Below are 9,868 nucleotides of genomic sequence, written 5' to 3' on the forward strand. Positions count from 1 at the left end.
TCTACAGAAAGAAAGACCCCACTAAATAAAAATGAAATTAAAGCAAAAAAAAAAAAAGTTTCTATTGTATCATTCAGATGTAGATTTAAATCTGAATTTATATTTATATGTATACATATATATGTAAATGTTTTATATACAATAAGTATAATATAATTATAATAAGTATAAAAAGTAATGTATAATATAGGATCAATATATATTTATATATATAAATTTATATCAGATATAGATTTATATATAGAATTATATCATTCTAATTATATCATTAATTGATGTCATCCTGTAAAGAAGTACTTTCCCTTTTCTATTATTTTTAATTTTATTATTGTCATTGTTGTTATTTTTGCATCAGGAGGGACTCCTAGAATCTCATAAGACATCCATTCTGCTATTTAAATTGTCCTAAATTTGTCCAATAGGGGCTTTTTCCTTTTTTTTTTTTAAATATGATATGAAAACATCTCTGGTTTATTTATTTATTTTTTTAATTTTATTTTGCTTTTAAACTTTACATAATTGTATTAGTTTTGCCAAACATCAAAATGAATCCGCCACAGGCATACATGTGCTCCCCATCCTGAACCCTCCTCCCTCCCCACTCCCCATACCATCTCTCTGGGTCGTCCCAGTGCACCAGCCCCAAGCATCCAGCATCGTGCATCGAACCTGGACTGGCATCTCGCTTCACACATGATATCCTACATGTTTCAATGCCATTCTCCCAAATCTTCCCACCCTCTCCCTCTCCCACAGAGTCCATAAGACTGTCTATACATCAGTGTCTCTTTTGCTGTCTCATACACAGGGTTATTGTTACCATCGTTCTAAATTCCATATATATGCGTTAGTATACTATATTGGTGTTTTTCCTTCTGGCTTACTTCACTCTGTATAATAGGCTCCAGTTTCATCCACCTTTCCTTTTGATACATCTCCATAACTATTGGGCACTTTCTTCCTCTAGGAAATACTGAGATTCTCTAGACTCATCTTGAATTTTAGATATCCCACCTTGGAATCTGCCATTTCTCCATTAAGCCTTGGTTTATTTTAGTGGAATGTGATGGTTAGAAGCCAAATATCATTAGATGATAGTAAGATATTTGTTACTTGGATTTCATTGCTTTTAGGCCCGTTCAGCAGAAAGAGCAAGAGTCACCCATTAATCAGATCAGGTCTTTTTATGTTCACACTCTCAGTGGTTTTCCATGTCATTTAGAAGGACAGTCAAAACTTTCAAACTTTCCTATAAAGCCCTACAGATATTTGGCCTCTTCCCCCACCATCCCTTTGTCACCTTCCATTACTCTGACACTTGTTTTTCCTGTTTAAAGCACACTTTTAAAATTTCTGCTTCTTATATGCAGAGTCCATGTTTTCTTTTTCATTATTTGTTCCCTACAAGGGTAGGGATTTTGTCTGTCTGGCACATAGTTGTCCATCAATAATTGATTGATTTATTGACTGGAAGAGTAAACTATAATGGTATAGTGAGGCACAGAAATTATTATGAATAGTGAGAAAATAAGTAGGGGTTGACTAAGGAAGTCATCCAGAAGAAGGTCATATTAAGATCCAACTTAAAGTATGCAGTAAGTTGGAAAGAAAATATGTGAGTTAAAATTTCAGTGAAAATTTAAAATTATAAACAATTTTGTTTTTTTGGGCCATGCCCATCCCAACCTCCATCCTACTTGAGACCACCCCAAGACGGATCTTATTTTTGATGGTTATAACAATGGCTAGAAATCTTAGGAAAATACTGTTTCTTCTTATCTACTAGAAACTGGGTAGGGTTGCAAAGAGTCAGATATGACTGCAGCACTCACAGGTTTCCTTAAAAATTTTTACAAAGGAGTGTATATTGCTTCTAAAACTCTGTTGTGTATTAAAATACAAATACCTAAGGGGATTTACATATTTACTTATCATTAGATATTACAACTTTAGAAAGTTTGGTCAGGAGTTTCCAGTTTAGCAAGAAAAATTACAAAAAGAAAGAGTTCTGAGATACCTATAAGCTTACACCAAAGGGTGAAAATGTAGGTAAGAAGTTTGTTTCTTGAGTAGCTAGGAGACTAAAAAGACACTTGGTATTGGGAATAGTAATTGAACAGTAATTGAAAATAAGTTATTCAGATCTTTTAGCTTAAAATGGCTCTTGGTTTGAAAATAATTACTGTTAAAAACAAGTTAAAAGAAAACACAAGATCTATTTGTGCTATTTCTTTTCAAAAGTACTGTTTTCTACACAGACCTGGGGAGTATCCCACCATGCAGAACTTTTTAAATGGATTTGTTGACATCCTTGTTCCTAAGGCTGTAGATAAGGGGGTTAAGCATAGGAATCACTGTGGTATAAAACACAGAGGCCACCTTCTCCTGCACTGGGCCACTGGTAGATGGTTTGAAATACATGAAGATGATGGAGCCATAGAAAACCCCAACAGCTGCAAGGTGGGAGCTGCAGGTACTGAAAGCCTTAGATCTGCCTTCAGCTGAGTGGATGCACAAGATGCTGGGAAGGATGACAACAAGAGATGAGGATGGCTACAGCACATACAAAGACACTGAATCCAGCCAAAATCATCACAGAAAGTTCCTTGGTGTAGTCTCTTGAACAAGATATATTCAGAAGAGGAAGGATGTCACAGAAGTAATGGTGGATGACATTAGTGCCACAGAAAGAGTGACTAGATATGAAGCTGGTGTGAATTGAGGCTCCAACAGCCCCCACTATATACACACCAGTGACCAGTAGGAAACAGACTCTGTGGGACATGGTAACAGTGTAGAGCAAGGGGTTACAGATGGCAACATAACGATCATATGCCACGGCTGTCAGCATGTAGGAGTCATTAATACCGAAGAAGCAGAAGAAAAAGAGCTGGACCATGCACTCAGGAAAGGCAGTGAAATTCTTCTCTGACATGAAGTTCACCAGCATCTTTGGAATTATGACTGAGGAGTAGCAGAGATCTATGAAGGACAAATTACTGAGAAAATAATACATGGGCATGTGAAGCTGAGAACTGATCCTGATTAAAATGACCAAGCCCAAGTTGCTCACTATGGAGACCATGTAGATCAATAGAAACAGGAAGAAGAGAGGGACCTGGAGTCCTGGCTGATCTGTTAACCCTTCAAGGATGAATTCAGTTACCGAAGAATGATTTCCTGTATCCATTCTTGTCCCAGTGTGGTTCGGGGAAGAGAGTCTCATTGGCCAAATATTGTCATCTGACAAGATTTAACAATGCAAGATCTGATGAATGATATAGTTTCTAATGGACCCAGAATTTCAGGAAACAAGACACTAAAATCTACTCTTGATCAAAGACTTTCTCAAGATGTTGATGTTTCATTTGGCTTCAGTCTTTACTATTCCCAAGTGACATTTAGGAGTGAAAATCACTTTGTCTTTACAAACTGAATTTTAGATTCCCCTATTAATGGATGGATGAATGGCATGGCATCCAGACAGATAGCTGGATGGTATGGCCGATGCAATGGAAATGAGCTTGGGAAACCTTTGGGAGATGGTGAGGGACGGAAGGCCTAGCATGCTGCAGTCCATGGGGTCACAAAGAGATGGTCATGACTGGGTGACTGAACAACAACAATTAATGGAAAACCACCTTTCTGTAGTTCAGACACCTTTAGAGAAACCGTTCAGTGTTGCTGCCCTGTTTTGTTGATGTTCAATCTGCAGCAATCTATTCCCTCCTTCCAATGTCTCAAGGGCGAGTATAACTGGTCTCTTGCTGGTATCTCTTGCATTTCTCCTCTTGGCTTTGGCATCTTTAACACCTTTAATTTGGTCTTTTCTGGCTCCAATTTCAAAGTGCTTATTTTCTCCAAGATATCTTGACTTTTTCTTTGTTTTTTTCTTGACTGAGAGATTGAGAAAGAAGTTAAGTAAACTCTTGCCTTAAATCAGACAATTTGAAAGCAATAATATTTTCACTGCTTTATTTCACTAAATAAACCTTTAAGATTCTTGGGGGCAGGTGTGGATATCTACTGCCATGTGGTCACCAGACAAGCTTCATTAGTTCCTTCATTTATTAAACCTGCCACCTAACAATCTGAAGTGACCTGCCTCTATTTTCAGTCTTTTTTTGTCCTCTATGAATGGGAGCCAATTTGAGAACCAGTGGAGGGGCAGCCACTTAACAACTTAAGAGGGGTGGGATAGGGTGGCATGAGGTGGGAGGTGGAAGGGAGGACAAAGAGGGAGGGGGCATATGCATACCTATGGCTGATTCAAGTTGATGTATGGCAGAAACCAGTTCAATATTGTAAAGCAAAAATCTTTCAATTAAAAATAAATAAATATTTAAAAATAGATGATCCTGAGTGAAATGAATTAAAGATATCAAAAGACACAAACTTCCAATTATAAGATAAAATTCCTAAGGATATGATATATAGCATGTTTGACTACAGTTAGCACTACTATGGAGAAGGCAATGGCAACCCACTCCAGTGCTCTTGCCTGGAGAATCCCACAGGTGGAGGAGCCTGGTAGGCTGCAGTCCATGGGGTTGCGAAAAGTTGGACACGACTGAGCGACTTCACTTTCACTTCTCACTTTCATGCATTGGAGAAGGAAATGGCAACACACTCCAGTACTCTTGCTTGGCGAATCCCAGGGACAGGGGACCCTGGTGGGCTGCCGTCTATGGGGTCGCACAGAGTCGGACACGACTGAAGCGACTTCGCAGCAGCAGCAGCACTACTATACTGTATATCTGAAAGTTGCTAACAGAGTGGATCTAAAACATTCTCATTACAAGAAAAAATTGTAAGTAGGTGAAATGGTAGATGTTAACAAAACTTAGTGTGATAATTTTGTAGTATATACATATATTGAATCATCATATTGTACACCTAAAACTAATACAATGTTGTATGTCTAGATAAATCTGAAAATCAAAGATTGTTCTGTGCAGAGAGAACACAGAGTAAAGATTTTGACAGAGAACATGCTTGGCGTGTTGGAGGAACGCTAGGAGGCCAGTGAGGCTGGACTAGACAGAGCCTGAAAGACAAGTGGAGGCTGTAAATGGGGCTGTGTGTGGCTGCAGGTATTTGTAAAACCTGTGAATCTCATGTCATGTATGATGGGGCAACGCTGAAGAGTTTGCAGAAGGCAGAGTGTTCTATGCTCTGATGTATTTTTAAAAGGATCCCTCAGGCTCTGGTTGCTCTGTCAAGAATGTTCATGGAAGAGTGAAGAAGGAGATTCAGGGAATTAGATAGAAGATAAAATGTGCTCCTGTTGAGAGATGATAGCTTGGGCCAGATTGGTAATGATGGGGATATTGAGAAGTAGTTGGAAAAATTGGGGCTGGATTACAAGCTGGATACAGGCATCTGAGAAAGAGTGGCAGAGATAGGATGGAGGATATGGGCCTGAGGTTGGATCAATCGTCATGGTAGAGAGCAGGTTTAGGAGGCAGTTTCCTGTTTTTAATATTTTAATTTGGATGTTTTATTATATGACCAAATGGATATATTGAGTAGGAAACTGAAGGTATGAGTTTGGAGTTCAGAGGTGAGGTCTGTCTTGGACATTATTTTCTGAATCATCGGTGCATGTATGACATTAAAAGCCAAGGGACCGGATGAGATCAATCAGGTATGATGTGTACAAATACCTTAAAGCAGTTCCTGGTATGTGAAAAGTTATCAATAAAGTTTGGATTTGCCATTTTTATTGTTATATAAAATATTTTGAACTAGACCTTAAGGATTTTTAGTGCCTTTTCTCCATTCTTTTCCTTTTTCTTTAATTTATCTTATTTTTTAAGTTATTTATTTTAATTGGAGGCTAATTACTTTAAAATATTTTAGTGGTTTCTGCCATGCTATGCTATGCTAAGTCACTTCAGTCGTGTCCGACTCTGTGCGACCCCATAGACGGCAGCCCACCAGGCTCCCCTGTCCCTGGGATTCTCCAGGCAAGAGCTTGCCATTTCCTTCTCCAATGCATGAAGGTGAAAAGAGAAAGTGAAGTCGCTCAGTCGTATCTGACTCTTAGCGACCCCATGGACTGCAGCCTACCAGGCTCCTCCGTCCATGGGATTTTCCAGGCAAGAGTATTGGAGTGGGGTGCCATTGCCTTCTCTGGGTTTCTGCCATACATTGACATGAATCAGCCATGGGTGTACATGTGTCCCCCATCCTGAACCCCTCTCCCACCTCCCTCCCCATACCATCCCTCAGGGTCCTCCCAGTGCACTGGCCCTGAGCACCATCTCATACATAGAATCTGGACTGGCAATCTATTTCACATATGGTAATACACGCGTTCAATGCTATTCTCTCAAATCATCCCACCCTCACCTTCTCCCAAAGAGTACAAAAGTCTGTTCTTTATATCTGTGTCTCTTCTGCTGTCTCATGTATAGGGTCATCGTTACCATCTTTCTAAATTCCATATATATGTGTTAATATACTGTATTGGTGTTTTTCTTTCTGACTTATTTCACTCTGTATAATAGGCTCTAGTTTCATCCACCTCATTAGAACTGATTCAAGCGCATTCTTTTTCATAGCTGAGTAATATTCAACTGTGTATATGTACCACAGCTTTCTTATCCATTCATCTGCTGATGGACTTCTCTTCTTTATCACCTCTCCTTCTTGATTTACTTCCTACTGCAATTCACCCAGAGCAGTAAACCAACAGAGTAACCGTCATAATGAATTGAAGATAATTCACCACAGACTCTAGGACCTAGAAGACACCTGTACTTAACTGTTCACTTTTCTCTCTTCCTCAAATTCTACCAACACACTGACATTGGCACACTTTTTACCCCTAATTTTTTTCAGGCTTCAAATAAAGCAATACTCTCAGACAGTAGCCTACATTTACATAACGTTCCTTATCTTTTTTTTCTTTTTTAAAATTTTTCTTTGGTTGCATTTACATTCTTTGCATTACTCTCTTTTCTTAGAAAAATCTAAATAAAAAGTACCAAGACTGGGACAAGTTTTAATTCAGTTCTGTTAGAAACTTCACATATTTCAAGTAAATGTTAAAAACACATATATCTGTATGGATTGTGACATTAACAAAAATAGTTAGAACTTTCTTTCCTTGACAAAGTATTAGATACAGAGTTCCTTTAACATCTTCTAATCCAAATAGGAAAAGGAGTATGTCAAGGCTGTATATTGTCACCCTGCTTATTTAACTTATATGCAGAGTACATCATGATAAACGCTGGGCTGGAAGAAGCACAAGCTGGAATCAAGATTACCGGGAGAAATATCAATCACCTGATATGCAGATGACACCACCCTTATGGCAGAAAGTTAAGAGGAACTAAAAAGCCTCTTGATGAAAGTGAAAGAGGAGAGTGAAAAAGTTAGCGCTTAAAGCTCAGCATTCAGAAAACTAAGATCATGGCATCTGGTCGCATCACTTCATGGGAAATAGATGGGGAAACAGTGGAAACAGTGTCAGACTTTATTTTTTTGGGCTCCAAAATCACTGCAGATGGTGACTGCAGTCATGAAATTAGAAGACGCTTACTCCTTGGAAGGAAAGTTATGACCAACCTAGATAGCATATTGAAAAGCAGAGACATTGCCAACAAAGGTCCATCTAGTCAAGGCTATGGTTTTTCCAGTGGTCATGTATGGATGTAAGAGTTGGACTGTGAAGAAATTGAGCGCCAAAGAATTGATGCTTTTGAACTGTGGTGTTGGAGAAGACTCTTGAGAGTCCCTTAGACTGCAAGGAGATCCAACCAATCCATTCTGAAGGAGATCAGCCCTGAGATTTCTTAGGAAGGAATGATGCTAAAGCTGAAACTCCAGTACTTTGGCCATCTCATGCGAAGAGTTGACTCATTGGAAAAGACTCTGATGCTGGGAGGGATTGGGGGCAGGAGGAGAAGGGGACTACAGAGGATGAGATGGCTGGATGGCATCACTGACTCGATGGATGTGAGTCTGAGTGAACTCCGAGAGTTGGTGATGGACAGGGAGGCCTGGCGTGCTGTGCTTCATGGGGTCGCAAAGAGTCGGACAGGACTGAATGACTGAACTGAACTGATTCTGACTGGTGTGTAGTGATATCTCATTGTAGTTTTGATTTGCATTTCTCCAATAATGAGCAATGTTGAGCATATTTTCATGTGTTTGTTGGCCATCTGTATGTCTTCTTTGGAGAAATGTCTGTTTAGGTCTCTTTCCAGCTTTGGATTGAGTTGTTTGTTTTTTGGCATTGAGTTGTATGAGCTGCTTATGTCTTTTGGAAATTAATCCTTTGTCAGTTGTTCACTTGCTATTATATTCTCCCATTCTGCAGGTTGTTTTTTCACCTTGCTTATAATTTCCTTTGCTGTGTAAAGCTTTTAAGTTTAATCCAGTCTAATTTGTTTACTCTGGTTTTTATTTCCATCACTCTAGGAGGTGCATCATAGAGAATCTTGTTTTCATTTATGGCATCTAGTGTTCTGCCTATGTTTTCCTCTAAGAGTTTTATAGTTTCTGGTCTTACATTAGGTCTTTAATCCATTTTGAGTTTATCTTTGTGTATGATGTTAGGAAGTGTTCTAATTTCATTCCTTTACATGTAGCTTTCCAGTTTTACCAGAATCATTTATTGAAGAGGCTGTCTTTGCTCCATTGGATATTCTTGTCTGCTTTGTCAAAAATAAGGTACCCATAGGTGCATGGGCTTATTTCTGGGCTTTCTATCTTGTTCCATTAGTCTATATTCTGTTTTTGTGCCAGTACCATACTCTCTTGATGACTGTAGCTTTGTAGTATAATCTGAAGTCAGGAAGCTTGATTCCTCCAGATCCATTCTTCTTTCTCAAGACTGCTTTTGTTATTCAGGGTATTTTGTGTTTCCATATGAATTGTGAATTTTTTTGTTCTAGTTCTGTGAAAAATGTCATTTGTAATTGACAAGGATCGCATTGAATCTCTAGATTGCATTTGGTAGTATAGTAATTTTTACAATATTGATTCTTTCTACCTAGGAACATGGAATATATCTCCACCTTTTATGTCATCTTTGATTTGTTTCATTAGTGTCTTATAATTTTCTGAATACAGATCTTTGTTTCCTTAGGTAAGTTTACTCCTAGATATTTAATTCTTTTTGTTGCAATGGGGGATGGGATTGATTCCTTAATTTCTCTTTCTGATTTTTCATTTTTAGCATGTAGAAATGCAAGTGATTTCTGTGAATTGATTTCATATCCTGCAAGTTTGCTAAATTCACTGATTAGCTCTAGCAATTTTCTAATACTATCTTTAGGGGTTTCCATGTACAGTATCATGTCATCTGCAAACACTGAGAGCTTTACTTCTTCTTTTCCAATCTGGATTTCTTTTATTTCCTTTTCTTCTCTGGTTGTTTTAGCTAGGACTTCCAGAACTATGTTGAATTATAGTGGGGAAGGTGGACACCCTTGTCTTCTTTCTGGTCTTAGGGGGAATGCTTTCAGTTTTTCACCATTGAGAATAATGTTTGCTGTAGGCATATCATATATGGCCTTTACTATGTTGAGGTAGGTTCATTCTATGTCCATTTTTTGAACAGTTTTAACCATAAATCAGTGATGAATTTTATAAAAGGCTTTTTCTTCATCTGCAGAGATTATCATATGGTTTTTGTCTTTCAGTTTGTTAATATGGTGTATCATATTTATTGTTTTGCATTTATTGAAGAATCCTTGCATTCCTGGAATAAACCCAACTTGATCATGGTGTATGAGCTTTGTGATGTGTTGTTGAATTCTGTTTGCTAAAATTTTGTTGAGGATTTTTGCGTCTATATTCATCAGTGATGTTAGCCTGCAGTTTCTTTTTTTGTTGTTGTCTTTGTCTGGTT

The 9,868-nt window shown here is 38.2% G+C and overlaps 1 pseudogene; it reads right to left on the reverse strand.

Annotated features, from left to right (window-relative positions):
- Window positions 1–2,250: 2,250 nt before the first annotated feature.
- On the reverse strand, window positions 2,251–3,190 carry LOC147342312 (olfactory receptor 8G3-like; annotated as a pseudogene).
- Window positions 3,191–9,868: the final 6,678 nt, after the last annotated feature.

Source organism: Bos grunniens, chromosome 29, assembly GCF_055505025.1.
Source record: "Bos grunniens cultivar Pamir isolate PY7600 chromosome 29, Bosgru_T2T1.0, whole genome shotgun sequence".
Taxonomy (NCBI): Eukaryota; Metazoa; Chordata; class Mammalia; order Artiodactyla; family Bovidae; genus Bos; species Bos grunniens.